Here is a 20,902-nt window from a genome sequence, read left to right as displayed (position 1 = left end):
TGTGCAGGGGAGCAACTGAGCGAGGAAGTAGTGCCAGTCATTGTTGTGGGGAGGGCACTAAACCACTCACAAGGGATCCACCTTCATGACCCAAACACGTCCCACCAGGCTCCACATTCAACACTGGGGATCAACATTTCAACATGAGATTTGGAGGGGCCAAACATGTAAACCCTATCAGTCATCTAGTACCCATCTCATGCATTGATCCCCTGTCACCGTATTACAGTGCTTATAATTCAAGTAACCCTATTTTACTTAATGATGGCCCCAAAGCAGGAGAGTAGTGTTGCCGTGTATTGTTATAATGGCTCTATTTTGTTACTATTGTTTTTAATCTCTTACTGTGCCTAATTTATAAATTAAACTTTATCATAGGTACATATAGGAAAAAACACTGTATACATAATCACGCAGAGTATATATACACCTTTATATATAAAATGTAATATGTAGTGTGTATATATATTTGTGTGTGTGTGTGTACATACACACATCTATATATACACATATACACACACAAACATGCTGTTTGGTACTATCCAGGGTTTTAGGCTTCCACCGGGAGTCTTAGAACATATCCTCTTTGGATAAGGGGAGACTACTACGATAATGATCATTGTAGTTTACATTTATTGAATGCTTTCTGTGGGTCAGGTGCTATATCAAACACTGTACATGAATTAACTTCTTTTATCTTTGTACCTCTATGAGATACGTAGCATTGCCTGAGGAAAGTGAAGCACAGAAAGATTAGAGCACTTGCTGAAGGCCACACAGCTGCGTGGTGGGCATGGGATTGAAATTCAGAGTCAGAGCGCCTGACCACTGTGCTATAATGCATAGGCCTTATATGGAGTTGGACATGGATTACAGTGTAGTCCCTGACACTTAGCTGCTATATGACTTCAGCGTCCTCACATGTAAAATGGTGGTGATTATAAGCACAGTCAGAAGGTTGTTGTAAGGATAATTGAGATGATGCTTAAGGAGAGCTTCATAGGGTCCTTGTTGATAGCTCAACAAATGTTATCTATCCTTCTCTTGACCTCTACCCAAATAACTCAGGATTTTAATGATAATGATTTATTAAAAGAAATACATTCTCTTCACTTTCCCCTACATCCCTTGCAAATTCCATCCACTGGTGCCCATTTTCAACTGTCTTCCTGGTCAAGGTGCTCCCGTCACATCTTTGAATGTACAAGCTCTAGGAAGGGATGAAGAGTTGATAAAGAAAGATGGTGATTACTGTTAAGATAGCTCTTCATTTGAGAAAAACAAAAACAGAATATGATTGAGAGGCAACAGTTCCCAATTCTGGAAATGATTAGCACCAGCAAGGCTGTAAATACCCAAGGATTATGGGTGGGTTGGACAAATAATATGTTTTGAACACAACTGGTCTATATTTAAAGTATATGTTGATTCTGTTGTGTTTTAAACAACTTATAATCAGAAATAACTTTTTGTAGCTTTTCATTATATATTTTTTCCATTAATGGCCACTGAAAATATCATGTGAGGCTCCTGAAATATTTTCATAGGAAAGAGGTTTTCTCAGATCAATATGGCAATGCACATCAAAGGCTTAAAATGAGCATACTCTTTGGTCATTATTCTTACTTCTTTTTGTTTTTGTTGTTGTTTTGAGACAGAGTCTCATTTTGTTTCCCTCAGTAGAGTGCTGTGGCATCATAGCTCACAGCAACTTCAAACTCTTGGGCTCAAGCAATTCTCTTGCCTCAGCTTCCCAAGTAGCTGGGACTATAGGTACTTAACACAATGCCCAGCTATTTTTAGAGACAGCGTTTTGTTCTTGCTCAAGCTGGTCTGGAACTCCTGAACTCAGGCAAACCACCCACCTCAGCCTCCCAGAGTGCTAGGATTACAGGCATGAACCAAGCCTGGCTCATTATTCTTTGAATTTATCCCAAGGAAGTTAATAAGGGCATGTATAGCCATTATTAATGATGCAAAAATAAGAAATATCCTAAATGTGTATTAGTGGAGGTTGGTAAGTGTATAAACATACATGATGGACTTCCATAAGGCTGTTAAATATGATGAGATAGAAACATCAGTATTGCTATTAAAAGTTGTTTAATAGCTATTGTCAAGAAATCAGAATAGGTTACAAGATTATCTCATTTCATATAAATATTATGTATCTGTGTGTGTTTAAAATATGGACCAAAATGTTAAAAAGACATTATTTTGGGGTGGAGGTTTATATGTGATTTTTATCTTTTTGTTTAAATAGTATGATTCTTCTCCAGGATATACTGGGTCAGGAAATTATTTAAAGGGTCTAGGGCAAAAAAGGTCTAGAAACCACTGTCCTGCAATGGATGCATCTTTTTTTTTGGGAAGAGTGAGTAAAGAGGGAGACAGTAGGTTTCTGTCCCTTTGGGGCCAAGTGCACAACCCACTTGGGTTGCACAAGGTTTGGGGAAGTCAAAGGGCTTGATGATTTTACCTGTCTTTATTTGGAAACACAGCTATGGCCACACCCATTGCTGACACAGTGCTCCCCCAGGTCACAGTCCCAGTCACCTCTGCAGAACTCAATGCAGGCGCCTGTGGAAGAACAGAGCAACTAAAAACTGTCACACTTTATGTACAAGTGCTGTGAGGATTAAGGATTATACTCCCTTGATTAAGGAGTCAGTTCCATTTTTTTCTTTTAGTTCAATATTTAATATAATATGTAAATGATTACTGGCAAAATAATATTCATTGATGTCTTGTATATTCCAGTTAAAAGAAATGCATTCACATAATCTCGAAAAAGTAAGGTCTACTTTAGAGATGGAGATAACTGTATTCATGGAGGGGAAGTGCAAAGAAGCCCACTTAAGTATCTTCACTTCCCCACTCTGCAGGGAACAGAATGGAGAAGGGGAGACTCATATTTATTAAGTGCCATCAAGGATGTCTACAGTCACTATATGCAGTGAGTCTTATCCCATTTTATAGATGGAGTAGCTGGGGCTTGCCGAGGTGTCTTGCCCACCAGTAGGTACAGATGTGCCTGGTCCAGATCTACCTGGACCTTTAGCTTGAGCTCCCTCTGCTGATCCCCAAAGTGAAACAGATCCTGGCCTTAAGAGTGTATCTTCAAGGCGCTGCCTGTGGCTCAGTGAGTAGGGCGCCGGCCCCATATGCCGAGGGTGGCGGGTTCAAACCCAGCCCCAGCCAAACTGCAACAACAACAAAAAAAATAGCTGGGCGTTGTGGCGGGCGCCTGTAGTCCCAGCTGCTTGGAAGGCTGAGGCAAGAGAATTGCGTAAGCCCAAGAGTTAGAGGTTGCTGTGAGCCGTGTGACGCCACAGCACTCTACCTGAGGGTGGTACAGTGAGACTCTGTCTCTACAAAAAAAAAAAAAAAGAGTGTATCTTCAAATTCCAGGGAATTACTCCTGACCTAAGCCATGGCCCCCCAAGTTCCCAGAGCATCAAAGTTGGTCTTTGAGGACCAATGAAATAGGTCTAAAAAGCTGGTCAAGCAACTGCTCCTCAACAAAGCAGACAACAACATATACTGGGGGAAAGAAGCCCCCATTCAGTAAATGATGCCAGGAAAATCAGCCACATGCAGATGCAACAGGACCCCTGTCTCTTATCACTTTCAAAAATAATTAAAGATAGATAAAAGACTTAAATATAACATATGAAATCACAAAAATTCTAGAAGAAAATGTAGGAAAACTTTTCTAGACATCCACTTGGGCTAAGAATTTATGACTAAGACCCCAAAGGCAATTATAGCAACAACAAAAATAAATTAATGGGCCTTGGTTAAATTAAAAGGCTCTTCACAGCAAAGGAAATAGCCAATAGAGCAAATAGACAACCTATCTGGGAGAAAATAATTTATACATCAGTTAAAGGGCTACTATCCAGAATCTACAAAGAAAAAACAGCCTCATTAAAAACTAGGCAAAAGACATGAGCAGAAGCTTTTCGAAAAAACGTATACGAATGGCCAAAAAACATTTGAAAAACGCTAAACATCACTAACCATCAGGGAAATGCAAATTAAAACCACGATAACACACCAACTTGCCCTTCTCAGAATAGCTATTATTCAAAAGTCCAAAAACAATGGACAGGGGGTGGATGCAAAAAGAAAGGAATGTTTATTTCTACACTGTTGGTGGGACTGCAGAATTAGTATGAGCTAATGGAGAGCTGCTATGGAGAACAGTATGGAGATTCCTCAAAGAGCTAAAAGTAGACCTACCATTTGATCCATCAATCCCATTGCTGGGTATCTGCCCAGAGGAAAGAAATCATTTTATCAAAAAGATACATGCACCTAAATGTTTACTGCAGCACAATTCACAATCATAAAGACGTAGAATCAACCTAAGTGCTCATCAATGAGTGGATTAATAAAATGTGATAAATATACATATATATATATATATGCACACAACACACACACACACACACACAGCGTGGAGTACCATTCAGCCACAAAAAGGGATGAATTAATGTCTTTTGCAGCAATTTTGATCTAACTGGAGACCATTATCCTAAGTGAAGCAGCTCAGGAATGGAAAAACAAACACTACATCTATGCTTTAATAATTTGGAACTAATTGATGGACACACATACAGAGAGAAGTAAACACCATTGGAAATCAAGAAGGTGGGAGAGGGCCTCAGGGGAGGGGTAGAAACCTATCTAATTGGAACCTATCCATTCAGGTGATGAGAACAGTAATAGACTTAAGCGTTATAAAAGCTACCCATGTAATAAAAACATTTGTACCTCCTTAATCTTTTGGAAAAAAAATAGCAGCTGGTTAAGACTACACAGGAACTTCTAGCAAACTGTACGTAGATCTGGATGAATGTGTGCTGTGATTTCTTTGGCTATTACCGGGAATTTCTTTACCTGAATCTGTCGCTGGACCTTTCTGGTACTTTGTTTCCTCATCTGTAGAATGGGGTACTTGGGACTATCAGGGGAAATGGGGTTCATTCTCTAGTGTCAATTAACATCAATAGAAGTGGCTTTCTAATGCTATGTTGAGAGCAGCCAGGCATCTTTCCCAGGCTCAAAGAGAAAGAGTGCTGTGATTGAGGGGTGTAGGAAGGGGGACTGGTGGGATGTCTACAGTTTATTTGTAGACCACAGAGAAAATCAGTATGATCCCTGCATGCTTCTAGTAGCTGCTATTAATTTGTGGTGAGAAGGTTGACGAACCCTTATCCTACCCAGCAGTTTGGTCACTCATTAGGTATTTATCTTGATTTCTTTTTTTTTTTTTTTTGAGACAGAGTCTCACTTTATGGCCCTTGGTAGAGTGCCGTGGCCTCACACAGCTCACAGCAACCTCCAACTCCTGGGCTTAAGGCGATTCTCTTGCCTCAGCCTCCCGAGTAGCTGGGACTACAGGCACCCGCCACAACGCCCAGCTATTATCTTGATTTCTTACTATGCCTAAAGCATGGAAGAAATTATTCAGGACATACAAAGATGTAAGACAAGCAGCTTAGAGTCTGACACCTGGAGATAAGACTTAAATTTAGAGTCAGTTCGGCTGCTAAAAACAAAGAAGCATGGTGGTGCCCATAGCTCAGTGGGTAGGGCACCTGCCACATACACTGAGGCTGGTGGGTTTGAGCCTGGCCTGGGCCAGCTAAAACAATGACAATTGCAACAACAGCAACAACAAAAATAGCTGGACGTTGTGGCAGGCACCTGTAGTCCTCAGGAGGCTGAGGCAAGAGAATCATTTAAGCCCAAGAGTTTGAGGTGGCTGTGAGCTGTGACACCACAGCACTCTACCCAGGGCCACAGCTTGAGATTCTGTCTCAAACAAAACCAAAGCAGCATGTAACAAGTATCCTAAGAAGATGATATCGCTTCCAATTAAATTAATCAGAAAAGGTGAGTCTTGAAGTACAAGAACCTTCTAAAGACAAAATTGAAGGGCACTATCAAGAGAAGAGAAAAGAATTACTAGCAAAAGTTCACAAGGGAAATGCAACAGGGCTGGGATTAGGGTGAAGCAATAGAGACACCTAGGGCACAAAATCGAAGCAGGACCTTCCACATCTCTGACAGTGAGTGTCTCTTTAAATTGCGCACCTGGGTACCTTATCTGCCTCACCTCTCACTGAAATACAAGGAATTAAGATGGACTGGCAAATGGAAAGCTGGGTAAATGTTAAGAAATAGCTGGAAATTAACCAGGAAAAGTAAGCAGGTGACAAAGTTACAAAGGACTAGCAGATCTCAGGGACCTTAGGAGTTTGGATTTGGTATGATAGATCTAGAGGGGGATCTTGATGCTGTTTGCTTGGGAAGAGTATTCAGTGTGAGAGCGCAGAACGATCCCAAATAGATACGCAGGCAAACTGCAGGTGGGAGAAAAGAGAGGGGCAGGGAGAGTTGTAGAAGTTCTTTCTATAGCCCAAACTTGGGACAATCAGGGCTGGAAATACCATGTGACAATGAGAGGTGGGAAGGGATAGAAGGAATTTACGTAAGAGACAGTTTCAAAGAGTGGACAGTATTTGGTGACCAGTTAGATGGGGGAGGGGAAGCGTGAGGAAGAGAGAGGGTAACAGTTGAGTGCAATAATATTTAGAGAGAGTAAAATACTGTGAAAGATAACCCAGGGGAAAAGAAAGTTTGAAAATGGAGGGGCAGCAAACAATGTCAGAGGTTAAAGACTTAGGCAGCTGAGGAGTCAAGCAATTTGTCAACAGGATCTGGAAGAGAAGTTTCAGGAGGGTGATGGGGCAGGAATGGAGGCTGAAGTCAATCTTCAAGGGGTTGAGAAATGAGTTACCGGGAAGTAAGGGCAGAGAATTCAGATTGCCCCTTTGAGAATGTTGGTGGTAAAAGGAAGAGATTGAGATGATTAATATTTAACAGATTAAGAAAAGATTTCCTTTAGGTGATCCAATCTGTTTGTAGCCGGAGAGGAAGAAACTGGTGGAGAGGGAGATGGAGGGTGGCTGATGAAGGGATGAAAGGGGAGGAGTGGGGAATGGATGGAGTCGTGACCCAGGGAAAGGAGGGGAGACAGCAGAGGAGGAAGAGAGATTCTGCTCTGGGGAGTGAGTTTAAAGATCTTTCCCCCCACCCCACACACAATGGTCGCTGAAGTCCCATTTCCTAGCTCCCTCATTCAAAGAACGGGGCTGCCTTCTGCCTGGACTCACCCAAAATGTTCCTGGGCCTCACTGAAGCCTGAAGCTCCTGCACCTGCAGGATGAAGATGAAGAGGATCACCAGGAGGAGGAGGCCACCCCACTTCATGTTGCTGTTGGAAGTTTCTGGTGCAAATGCAGCAGGACTGAGAGCAGCTAAATTTATACCCTTCAAAGCCAGGGCGGGGCTGGAGACTATAGAAGCCCAAGGCCAACCCAGAAACTGCTTTTCCTGGACAACAACCACTCACCATATGTAACCTTGGGTAATGCCACGTTAGCTGAGTAACATGCCAAGGGAACACCCTCCTCTGACTGGCAAAGAAGTCTCCAAAATCAGGAAGTTGTGCGTGATAGATAAAAAAGGGGTGCATGGGGAGGGTGGAACAATGAACTTTCATTGTGCGTGTGTGGTTTTTTTTTAATTATTTTGAGACAGAGTCTCACTCCCTTGCCCCAGGCTAGAGTGCCGTGATGTCAGCCTAGCTCACAGCACCCTCACACTGCGGGGCATAAGCGATTCTCCTGGCTTAGCCTTTTGAGGACTGCCATATTGAGCTAATTTTTCTATTTTTGTAGAGACAGGGGTCTCACTCTTGCTCAGGCTGGTTTTGAACTCCTGACCTCAAGCAATCCTCCCCCTCAGCCTCCCAAAGTGCTAGGGTTACAGGCATGGGCCAGTGTGCCCGGCCTCCTTGTGTATTTTCATTCACCCATTCGTTTTCAGAGTAAGTAATGTCTGCTCTGAGCCAGGCATTCGCTAGGTTTGAGGAGAATATCCTCAGAGAATGACAGTCTATGAGCTACGTGCTAGGTAGCAAGGGTGCAGTCTGCTCTTTCACTTCTCCCTTCCCTGGCACTGCAGGCCTGGCACTTTTGGAATTGAGGGCAGGGAGAGGCCTAGGAGAACCTGCACAGATGCTCCCCTGCAGCCTGGAGCAGTAGAGAGGTGACCTCAGTCTCCCTCTGCCTGGTCTAATTCTCTGTAGGCAGGGACGGTGGTCTTTGCCTCCATGATGCATGCGGTTTTCTTGCACTAGACTTCCATTTCATCTCATTTCAACTTCCTTTCTGAGAACCCAGACTCCAACTATACATGTTAACAAATTCCTCCAGGATGTCTCTCACCCTGCAGCTCTGGGAGGGGAGTGGGGTTGGGGCTGTAGTCATTTCTCACCTCTTGTAGGCACTACTGATCTAGATGAGTGATTTTCTGAGACACACACTCCCCTGTTTATTGTGGGGGGAGAGGAAGATGAGGATATACCCTCTTCCCTCCCCAGTGGTGGCAGGAATTTATGGGGGACATGTATAACTTTTGGCTATGAACACTGTCCTATAAGATATCTTAATGTGAGGTGAGGGGGATACCTGGGCTGGTTGGGGGTATCAAGATCTATTTGCAACCCTTTTATAGGCCGCTAAGCCACTTTCTAGAGTTCACTTGACATTAAAAAGTGAAGTACTTATTGTTTCATTAGGGGCACAGGTTCCTGATTCTGTTATGCTTCATTTGTCATTATTCCTGAAGTGTGACCAGTTAGAGATCCATTAGGTATACAACTGACCTAAGTCCTTAGTACTTTGGGAACAGGATTTAAGGGGTGTGATTATAGGCCATTCATAAAGCAGTTTTGCAGACTATCTGAACTCAATCCTCCCTGGCCCAAAGCTGAGATTGATTGATATCCAATATGTCACAGGCCCAAAGCCCGATCAATAGAAACCTTGAGAGACCGACCCTAAGTGCTGAAAAGGTGACAGTGATATTCCAAATATGTAACCCCAAATTTAAAAAATGTTAAAACCTGAAATAAAAGTATTTTTGAAATTGTGTAAAACAGAAAGTTATGCTGGAATTAAACACATTTCTTTTTAGATGTCCTCAAGTCTGATTTTATTTTGGGTGCCCTAAGCACGTAGCTAGTTCGCTGTTCGGGTTACTCAGAGCTGAATGGGGGCATCCCTGCCCCCCCTCACTCCCAGGCCTCCTCCAACCAGGCTCCCTGACTGCTCTGGTTCCTGAACCTTGCAAATGCTTCATTCTTTGGTAACACAGCTCAGGTGTTCCTTGAACTTGGAATTCCTTTTCTCTTTCCTTTTCTGACAGTCCAAATCCTTACCTAACAAGGCCCAACCCAAATATCACCTCTAGAACTTTTCTCAAGCGCCACCCCTGGGAGAATAACTTTCTCTTAGTACTTATTTGTCATAGGACTTCACACACTATGTTGTAATTCATTATTATTTTAAATTTCTCTCCTATATTTTGGTTTCTAAGATGGGGTTTTATTTATCTTTTGTCTTCAGTGTTCAACAATGTAGAACCCTTGATAGTTATTAAAGGAACACATGGTGGAGAGAGAGATAAATGAATGGGGGTTTTGACTAAACAGTGGGAAGAAAGAGAAGGCTGGGAGGGTGAGAGGGATTTGGGGAGCATGAGGTGCCTGGGCCTGCATAGGGCCCTCAGTGGGGTCTTTAAGTTGCCAGAGTGAAAGCTCCATAAAGGCATTAACAGCAGAAAGGACACAGCTTTGGAGCTGGACAAACTTCCACGAGGCTGTTTCCTGGATGTGTGACTGTAGGAAAGCACGGATGGCAGTGAATAACGAATTGCATGCTTGTTTTGAAAACTGCTTATTAGCAAACACTGTCTGCCATACTCAGTGCTAAATGCTGGAACGTGGTGTGAACAGGCAGGCAAACAGCAACCACCTTGGTATAAGAGACAGAGACAATGTCTGTCTCTGTTCATACAAACAGACTTTAAGGAGAAATGAAATGTCATCTGGCTATGAAGAATCATCCCGTTTTCATTTAACATAAATGACCAGGTTACTTGCTACCCAAGAAAGCATCCTCAACTCTTAAAGTGTTCCCCAGCTTTTGGTGCGTGACCATCCTCCCTGGATATAACTTGGGGTGCAGCTGTTTTGTGCTGGGAGTTATACAGATACCAAAGCTTTCTTGGGCTATAGTGCCTCAAGAAACTTGATTTTCTTTTGTGGAAACCAAGAAGATCAACAAGACCTTGCTTGAACAGAAGCTCACCCCACCATCTTCCTCTGTTCATACACCCATAGAGTAGGAGGGATGTGACTACCCCTGAGCCCTCAAGTTTAAGTTCAGTCCAGAAAGTATTAGATTTTCTGAATTCCAGATACAGACTGCTCAGGGTAATAATTTCATTAGCTCAGTTTGAATCAGGCATCTCTGGAGGTGATAGAACAAACAAAGGTGTTGAGGGCCTGGGTGTGTTTTGGGGAGGAGAGCATTCAGGGAGCTGTTGTAATTAGGAGGACACCCCACATGGTTTCCAAAATGGAAAGGCATTAGTATAGCCATTTTGCAGATAAGGAAACTAGGCAATAACAGTTACATGGCAGAACCAAGATCAAACTCCAAAAGCAGTGCTCTTGACCAGTGCACATTACTGTCAGGCTAGGTCCAAATTCTTAGAAAATAATAGGGATTCCTCTGGGCACAGATAAATGAGCTTTTGAGGACACTCATGATCAAGATTTCATTAGCAGAGGATGACTGCTTTGGGCTCAGCCACTTGCTATGGAGGATTAAAAGCAGGTGTTATTGGGTGGCACCTGTGGCTCAAAGGGGTAGGGCGCCGGCCCCATATGCCGGAGGTGGCAGGTTCAAACCCGGCCCTGGCCAAAAGCTGCGGGGGGACGGAGGGGAAATAGGTGTTATCCACCAAAAGCTGTAACTTTGGTTTTAAGAGGGTTGAAGAAGAGTATGTGGCCTGTATTGCAGGCTGTTTACTCAAGTCATTCTGAGGCTGTGAAATATGGGACCAGTGTGAAGAGAGCACAGTGGATGAGAGTGAGGACCCTGGAGGGCTGCAGATGTGGTTTGCATCTGGCTAACTTAGGAAAATTAGTTTCCATCTTTGAGTCTCACTCCCCTTATTTGTGAAGTGGGGGTCATAATTCCTACCTGTTGGACGGACTAAATATATACACATACACGTGCCCCCAGCACAGAGTCCTTAAAACTGGCAGGTACTATTTTTTTTTTTTTTGTAGAGACAGAGTCTCACTTTATGGCCCTCGGTAGAGTGCCGTGGCCTCACACAGCTCACAGCAACCTCCAACTCCTGGGCTTAAGCGATTCTCCTGCCTCAGCCTCCCGAGTAGCTGGGACTACAGGCACCCGCCACAACGCCCAGCTATTTTTTGGTTGCAGTTTGGCCGGGGCCGGGTTTGAACCCGCCATCCTCGGTATATGGGGCCGGCGCCTTACTGACTGAGCCACAGGCGCCGCCCCAAACTGGCAGGTACTATTATGAATTTCTGTGAAAGGGGTTGCATGTCTTGCTGTTCCCTAGAGCAGGGCACTTATAGAGAGCTTATGCAACATGTCATTTCATGAAGGAAAGATTTCAAAATAGAGAAGAATCAGAACCTGTCTGTATTTCATTCTGCTGAGTATTATAAACTGTTCCAGGAAGAGACTCTGGGACTTTTGCCACTATTACTGTCAGCTCAATAGCTATATGTGGGTTTCATGGTTTCAATACAGAGATCAAGAAGCTGAGCATGTGACCACTTGGTCACAAACCTTACATAATCTCTTCCTAAAGTGACAAATAGCAAAGCAATTATGTAGAGTGCACTGTCCCCACCCAAAGGGCTCCTGCTCCCAGCAAGAGGCTTTACAACATGAAAGGGTCATTAGCAGCAATGAGTGCGGAGGACTCAGCTGTTCCAAATACCAGCTCCACTGCTCACTATGCTCTGAAACTAGAGCATGACTCGCAGGTCAAGGTTACTGACAAGGACTGCAGGGTAAATCTGGGCACGGTGAGAATAATAAGCATGTGTCCTTCCACCTCCTTCTCTTCATCTTCTGTCAGATCTAGAGAGTGTCTCAAGTAAGAACCTAAGCTCAGGAGCCAGATCACCTGGACTCAGATCCTGACTGCAGCTTAGTAGCTGTAGGACTGACAGAAATCTCTGTTTTTGCTTTGTTTTCTTTTTTCTTTTCTATTTTTTTAATCTACTCTTCTTTATTTTATGTTTTATTTTGTTTTTTATTTTTTTGATCACAATTACCAAAGCGGAATTTATTTTTTCTTGCATAGAAATAAAAATGAATTTGAAACAGCTTAATATTGCATCTTTTAAATTAATGTTATCCTCTTTTCCCTGGGAACATTTCTCAAATGCAACAGACAAGGAAGCTACCACTTGACTCTCATCATTCAAGACTAATGCCACCTTTGTTTGGACAAAAGGCCATGCAGAGCGTCCTTCTTCTCTGAGCCTGCTGCTTCTTGACCGGTTGTGTCCTAAGTTGAAAGCCCGAGGAGGGGAGGACAGAAGGGGTCCCTTGGAGTTAACAGAGGCATAACTTCTGCCCCGTGAGTTTCCCCACTTCTCCCTTAACAGCCAAGGACTGTGGACCCATAAAGAGCTTTCCAGAGAGTCCAGCCCAAAGGGAGATGAAATTTTTGAGACAGTATTTTGAGAAAGGGATGTAATTTTACCTTTTTAGCCAGCATGATAAAAATTATAGCAATTACCACGTCCTGGAACACTGGTAAGCATTTTATGAAATGTCTTAGTTAAGGCTATTATAATAAAATTCCATAGTTTGGGAGGCTTAAACAATCAACATACATTTCTCACAGTTCTGGAGGCTGAAAATCCTATCATTTGGGCATCAGTAAATCCAGTGTCTAGTGAGGGCTCTTTTCTTGGTCTGCAGGGGGCCACCTTTTGCCAGATCCTCATGTGGAAGAGAGAAAGGTGTTTTATTTTATTTTTTGAGACAGAGCCTCACTCTGTTGCCCTGGGTAGAGTGCCATGGCATCATCATAGCTCCCAGCAACCTCAAATTGTTGGGCTCAAGCGATCGTCTTGCCTCAGCCTCCCAAGTAGCTGAGTCTACAGGTGCCCATCACTACACCTGCCAAGTTTTTCTGTGTTTAGTAGAGACAAGGTCTCACTCTTGCTTAGACTGGTCTCGAACTCCTGAGTTCAGGCAATCTACCCTCCTCAGTCTCCTAAAGTGCTAGGATTACAGGCACAGGCCAAACTCACCTGGCCAGAAGTCTCCTTTTTGATGGCAGTACCAATAGGCAGAGATGGGCTGAAGTTTACACCCTACCTTCCTCTAAGCTGGGCTGGCGCATGTGCCCTGGGTGAAGACAGGTATTTGGAAGCTTAGGTTCTCATAGGAAGCTGACCTTTCTGGATTCTATAGACCTGTGTGTAGCATTAGGTAACAACACATTTTCAAACAAGCTCTCTGAGCCAAGGCAAACAGTTTCAGGACTTGGCCTAGGAATGGAGACAGAACCATTTAGAACTCCCCATTTGGTCACACTACCTAAAATGCTAACAAGAAGAGATTTCCTCGGGTATTTAATCCTCTTGCCATGTTCAAATGTGGAGGAAATCCCATATCTGATTATAATAACATTTTACTTCCTCTTCCCAACTTATGCAAAGACAACTCAAAGCTGCCTTTTGTTATAGATTCTCAGAAATGTTGATCTAGCTTTTATGTTTAAGTGTTCATCTTTCCTTTTGCAAAAGTTCTTCTGAAGAACACCTTTTGCAAGGGGTTCTGTGTAATGCTTGAATGCATTATAAGGATGCTCTACGTAATGCCTGACCCCTAAGGGGCCAACCAGAAAACAGCCAGTGGATCCTTGCCACCACTAATACTGGCAAAGCTTTGTACCAGTGATTCTCAACTAGTGTGCCGGGAGAGGATCTTAGGTGTGCCATGAAAATTTTTAAAGATCATTAATTAAATGATTTTCAAAGGAAGTTCAAAGCACAGTAGATATATTCTCTTTTTTACTCCTTTTTTTTTTTTTTTGCTCAACGTAATTTAAATGTGCGGTGGAAGTTTAACTATAAGTTCAGTGTGCCATGAGATAAAAAAGGTTGAAAAATACTGCTCTATAGGAATGGCAGAGTCTGGCTGGCTATTTATCACACTGCTTTCTTCTTCCTGAGAACATAGCAGCTCACATTTCCCAGCTTTCCTTGCAGTTAGTTAGCTATGGCCATAGAATGAAGTTCTAGATAATAGAATATAAGCAAAAGTTATATAACCTCCTTTCAGGGTGAAGCCCCTAACTTCCCTCCTTCCTGTGCATAATCCTTTCTTTTCTTCCCATGGCTAGCCTGAACCACATAAGCAAATGAAGCAAATTATCTCAGAAGTCATGTGTAGAAGGTGATGAAGACCCTAAGATGGAAGGAGGCCAACCCCCAAATTACCACTTGGAGGAAAGCTGTCTCCTATTCAAGAATATCAGTTTTCTGAACATGGTATGTTATAGGAAACAAAGATGTCAAAAAATAAGATAATTTAAAAGTATTGACTTAAGATATTTTTTGACTAAAAACTTACTTGTTACTGATTATGCATCCAGTGTTCTTGGATAGACCAAAATGATGATAAATAAATTCTGCCTGAAATAATAAAAAAAAAAAATAGCAGTTTTGGATTTTACACCAGGGAGGAATAAATTCCCATAGAGTCAAGCCAGTAAGATCTGGTGATTTATTTGTTGCAGCTGCTAATTAATACAATGTAAATTCTCTTTAGTTGCTGTGGGGACAGGCTAGAAAAAAATCACAAAGGAGAAAAATTTGTAAGGAGCACAAAAGGCAAGAATCTGTAGCTATCAATTTGGAACAAGTTGAAAGATCAGATTAGAAAGCAGCTGTTTGGAATAGATTAGCAGTATGGATTAAGAGGTAATTAATATTTTCCACCCGAATATAGTATATGTTCCCTTTTAGAAGTTAATTCTAACCCAGACCCTTTGCTCATTCCCCTATACATTGTTCCCTAAGGTCTTACACAAGACCACCCCTGCATCACATATAAAGACATAGGTTGCTTGACTCATAAATAATCATGATGAATCAGCTAATGTTATATTGTAAATGTTGTTGAAACACAATAAAAAGCCTGGTGACATTTCAGGTGGGCATGGCGTTCTCCTGGCACGTCTTTACTGCTGGTGAGATTTCTGGTGTCTGAGTCTCTTGGGTTGCTGTTCCAGCAGTAGCTGAGTGTGAGAGTCTTTCTTTGTCACACTGTGCTCCAGTTTAGCCAGGTTCCAAGGAAGTCAGAAGAGGCAAATAGCAACAAGTTGCCTCACTTTTGACAAATCATCTGATCTCTTTCTTCTGTCACCACCAGCATCACCCACACCCTCCACAGGATTCCTAAAGAGAATGGCTACTTTTGGGGATTTCTAATTTCTTAAAGTCACTATTAATTTTTTGCATATAATGGTGGTGTTACAGCTGTTATGGAATACTATTATTTGTGTAATATTTAGGGCAGCAGTACCCAACATTTTTGGCACCAGGAATCATTTCATGGAAGATAATTTTTCTGCAGAATTGGGTGTAGGGATGGGACAGGAATAGAGCTCTGGCAGTGATATGAGCTATGGGGGGTGGTTATAAATACAGGTGAAGCTTTGTGAGCTGCTCCTGCTGTGTGGCTCAGTTCCTAACTGGACATGGACTAGAATCTTTTTGACACCAGAAACCAGTTTCATGGTAGACAGATTTGTTGGGGACCAGCCCCAAACTATGCTGTCAGTTCCCTCCCAGCGGCAACACAAAAAGTCAAACACAAGAGAAAGTTTTTAAAGGAACAGCTGGGTCAGGAGACTGTCCACCTTCGAACATAAGGACCATGGACAGCCCCTTGCTCCAGGCTAGCTCCGTTTTTATTGTATAGGCCATTGTTTTAATCATCAATCTAAAGGGGGAAAGGCTAACCCTTACATCATGGTTCTTGCTGGTCTTGCATTTTCTAACCAAACTATTTCTTAAACCAACTGCATTAATTAGACCGATTTACCTCTTACTATTATTGCTCTAAGTTATTTATGATCTTAACACAAACAGAGCATGGGACAGGGAACACAGTCCAGGAGCAGGATGTCGAAGCATCCTCAATTAGTCCTCAATTAGGCCAAGCACACAAATCACAGGTGAGGCAATTAACACTCAAGAAGCCTTGTGCTCAGACGGACTGAAGCTTCTGACCATACCACAGTGACAGAAGAAAGGAGATATTTTTTTTCTCCTTATCTAGTCCAGAAAGACCCTTTCTCTGTTTAATGAAGTTTAAGTTTCTGCATTCCCTAACTCCCCCAAAGTGCTCACTCTCCCTGAGAGGGCAGTCCTGCCTGGGTGAGCCTTGGGGCTCAGTGACCTTGAAGCACAATTGGAATTGTGCTGGCGGAGGGGTGAAGTTCCAGCAAAATAGCCTCTGCAGTCTTAAAGGGGCCAGGCTTCCAGGTGGTGCATTTTGCACCAGAATTTGGGTTTCTCTGATCCACTTCTCTCCTGTCTCTGTTCCCTTTTGCCCATCACCTGCAGTCATTTTCTAATTCAATTCCTAACCTACCTATAAAAAACAATTGAATATTGGCTTTAAGCTTATTACATCATTATTACCAGCAATGCAAGCACATCAAGATATGATTCTTCCCTTAAGTACCCTTATGTACATCTGCACAAAATTTTCTTTTTCTTTTTTAAAATTTCAGATTAATATGAGAGTTCAAATGACTAGGTTACATTGTGTTGGTTAGGTAAAGTTTAAGTCATAGTTGAGCCCTTCACTCAGAGGCTGTGGTTAATATCCTTACGTTGTGACCCTTAGCTGAGAGCACACCAATCTCCCTCCCTCCTCCACTTCCCCTTCCACTCCCTTCTTTTTCTCCCTTGCATTTAACTGTGTTTTCCTCTATGCTATAAACATATAGTTGTTTATGTATTGGTTTCATTATTAGTATTGAGTACATTGGATACTTGCTTTTCCATTCTTGTGATACTTTACTAAGAAGAATGTTTCCCAACTCCATCCAGGTTAATACAGAAGATGTAAAGTCACCATCCTTTTTTATGGCTGAAAAGTATTCCATAGTATACATATACCACAGTTTATTGATCCTTTCATGGGTTGATGGGCACTTGGGTTGATTCCATGCCATGGCGATTGTGAATTGAGCTATGATGAACATTCTTGTGCAAATGGGGTGGGAGATGGGAGGGGAGGTGGAGCTCAGGTGGTGATAGCCTAGTTCCTAAAAGGCCACTGACTGGAACCAGTCTGCAGGCTAGGGAGTTGGGGACCGCAGATTTAGGGAATATCAGCCCATGCTGTAATTCAGATGTTATTTCATTCTTTCCTGCAGGCAGGTGAGGCCTGAGGACTTTGGGGTTACATCAGTGTACACTTTTGTTGGTGTAGGAAAGGGAATTTTTGTGACTGCAGAGGTTTTGGTGTGAGACTGTGAAGGTATATATCAATGAAGAAGAAAAAAAAGGATAGGGTGGACACATTTTGGGGGGAATTGGACCAGCCTGAAATATGTATAGGGGTCTGGGCCCATTAAACAGATCCAAACATGCCAGTCAGAAAGCAGCTGCTTCCCAGGGAGTGTGATATCATTTTCAGACTCCAGGGACATCACAAGCCATTGGCAGGTGAGATGGTGCTGTTCCAGTTTAGAGGTCCCCTCCTTATCTCCCAAAGTTTTGGGAGGGCCCAAGACTCATAGCCTTTATTTTAGGGACTATTTAATCAGCCTGGCAAGGAGACTATGTAATTAACCCAAGTCTTTCAAATTCTTGGACCCCCCAAGCATTAACCAACTAACTAAACTTTAGGAAACACTTCAGTGTCAGTTCCTAAGGCCCCAACATTGTAAGTCTTATGCTTCCCATTGTGGGGCAATGGTAAGTATGTTTTTTGCCAAAGTGGTTGATTAGAATGAAATCCTAGATACACACATGTCCTCGATTTTAATTTTGCAGGTAGCATAGTGTAGGAAAAGGAGGAAGTTTTGGAGCCACTAAGCTCCAGGTTTAAAAGCAGGTGCTACAACATCCCAGTGATGCGACCTTGACAATATCCATAGATTTCTTCATCAAAAATCAGAGGCACATACTACTCAACTCATCGGGAATAAGGAAATAATGTAGGTAAAATACCTAGTACCTAATAATATATCAGATAAAATATTTTCTTTATCCTTTACATGTGTTCTTTATCCTCAACTAGGTTTTAAAGTCTTGCAAAGGTAAGAGGCTATCCCGCTATTTGTACAACCTCTATGGGGCCACTGGATACCACATTAGAACCATATTTTAGTTGTTACTACCCTGGGCACCATCTTCCAGACCAGAGGCCCAATAGGGTCCTCAGCCACTCGACTCACTCAGTTTCTGAAGTGATTTTCAGGCCACCTGAGTGACATTAGCCAAGTCTCAATGTGCGTGGTGGACAGGAGAGGAAAGTTGTGTCTGGAGTTTCAGCTGTGGAGTGACAGTAGCAGGATTGAAACATGCAATTAAGGTATAGTTGTATAACAGTTAGAATAAACCAGTGGCAAAGGAGAAATCTGTGACACTGGAATTGGTAATTAGAAAACTGAACTCCTTGATCAGATGAGAAGGAATTTTCTCTGAAATGTAAGTAGAGGAGTTGGACTTAGACAGGAAGAACTTTTTCCATTATTCCAAGGGTTTAAGCAGAGTAAATGATACAAATATATGGAAATAGAAGGGGAGGGAATTTCTGCCAACTTGCAACTATTTTCTCACTGAAGGATGTGTGATAGCCAGTGAGACTTGATGTTGGAGGCTTGAGGGAGCGGCAGATGAGATGGAGATTTGAAGAAAGAGCATGTGAAATAGTCATCTTGTGTGAGTTGGGGGGAAGGTGAGATTTCCAGGCAGTGTTGAATGCTAGGGCTGGTCTGTGGTCCCAGGAGAAAGATGAAACATGTGGGGTGGATGGAGCCAAGTCCCTTCAGCCAAGCCCAGTCTAACCAGCCAATCTAGATGCATGAGCGAGTCTAGCCAAGGTCAGCAGAATTGCCCATTTGGGCCTAGCCCAGATCACTTGTCCCGCAGCTGACTCACAAATTCATGGGAATAATTGTCATTTGAAGCCACTGAATTTTGAAGTAGCTTATTGAACAATGTTATTATGACTGTAAATATCTGACATAAAGAATAAGGAGTGTTATTAAGTTTGCCCTGAGGCTGCCTTTATACCTTGAGTCCTTACATAACCAATTGCAACCTAACTTCATATTTAAACTAACTAAAAGCATAATTTAGGAGTGTGTTTTGTAACAAATAGTCACGTTGTCAGCCAGTCATAGGCTGCCAACTGATCAGACCATGTCCAGATACACAGAGCTGTAACCAATTGAGCTGTTTCTTTACCTCATTTCTGTTCCCAGCCTATAATTACTACCTGCTTACTTGTGGAGCAGAGCTCTCCAAACCGCTTCTGGTTCTGAGGGCTCCCTGATTTGTGAATCATTCCTTGTCCAATTAAAGTGTGTTAAATGTGTCTAAGGCTTTTCTTTTTTACAGGAGGAACGGATAATGAAGAAAGGTATAAGGTTCATGGATTGGAGGTCAAATATTGTTGGGCGATATATTACTGATGCAAATGAATTAGAAATCTTACAGAGAAATAACAAGTCAGGTCCAGTAATGCCACAGAAGTCATTTTATTCTGAAGGATAATTTTGGAAGCAGTCACTCACAATTCCCCAATCAATTGCCAGAATTGAATTTTTACATCCAAGTTATTGTAGATCCTATTCCATGGTACTGGGTTCCAGGAATAGAGGGAGCTGCCAGGAAAAGAAACCTCATAGGAGACATTTAAATAAAGGTGATATTTGGGAATAGTCACTGAGGAGTCTAAGATTCATCAGTCATCCACAGGGACAAAGAGGTGCTCTTCCAACAACACAGATTATCCTTACACTTTCCAGAAATTCCTGGTCTTTGCTATGAACTAGCTTTCTCCGCATGACACTCAGACTTCAGTGAGCAGAGAGTCAGTGGAGTCCCTTCTACTATGGCAAAGACCAGCAGGGACTCATCCTCCCTCTGAGCAGCCCTCTCTTTTGTACTTACTTATTGAATAGAGATTTGGCAGCAGTGGCCACACACAGTGTTGCTGCACTTTTGTCCTGCCAGACAAGATCATCTCCTGTGCACATTTCAGCATAAAGTCCTAAGGCACAATTGGACAAGTTCTAGGTCTTGGTACAGCTGAAAAATGAAGTTTTCCTAGAACCTGGACTGCTCTGATGGGACTAGCTCCTGTATCTCCTATATACCTATATATCCGCCTCCCTCCTGGTACTCAGAGAGAGACAGAAAGACAAGAGACAGGGCTGAAGTACCCCGGCCTCCAGAGGCCTTCATCTGTTTTCCTTCTTGACATCCCAAGACTTTCCCCCTCTTGACCTTGAAGGCACACAGTACTGTTTTATCCATGGAAAAACATACCCATGACCAGAAGCTGTAGCATCCTGGGAGAAGAGAAGGTAGCATTTGCCACTAAACCCCATCTTTTTGTCCCCTCTGGCACTAGATATCAAATCCCTAATCACAAACGGAGCCAGCCTTCCACCAATTCTATGTGCCTTCAGGGGTCTAGTGAGTCCCAGGGGCTACTAGTGCTCTCTGCCTGAAAGAGAACCCCATTCCTGCACCCTGTGCTGCTCAGACTGGGTCCCATGAACCAGTAGCATCAGCATCTCAAAGAAACTTGGTAGAAATTCAGATTCCTGGGCCCAACCCCAGGCCTACTAAAACAGAAAGCCTGGGTTGTACCCCAGCAATCTGGATTTTAACAAGCCTTCCACGTGATTCTTATGCATGCTGATGTTGAAAAAT

The 20,902-nt window shown here is 42.7% G+C and overlaps 1 long non-coding RNA gene across 1 annotated transcript; it reads right to left on the bottom strand.

The window, feature by feature from the left end:
* Window positions 1-1,064: 1,064 nt before the first annotated feature.
* Window positions 1,065-7,331, bottom strand: LOC128571190 (uncharacterized). The gene is made up of 3 exons (XR_008375695.1): window positions 7,188-7,331; window positions 2,480-2,580; window positions 1,065-1,210 (listed from the first exon to the last, which is right to left on the bottom strand). It is a non-coding gene; the product is annotated as an uncharacterized LOC128571190 (long non-coding RNA).
* Between the last annotated feature and the right edge of the window lie 13,571 nt (window positions 7,332-20,902).

This window comes from Nycticebus coucang, chromosome 18 (assembly GCF_027406575.1).
Source record: "Nycticebus coucang isolate mNycCou1 chromosome 18, mNycCou1.pri, whole genome shotgun sequence".
Lineage (NCBI taxonomy): Eukaryota > Metazoa > Chordata > Mammalia > Primates > Lorisidae > Nycticebus > Nycticebus coucang.
This window is presented reverse-complemented; position numbering and strand designations above follow the sequence as displayed.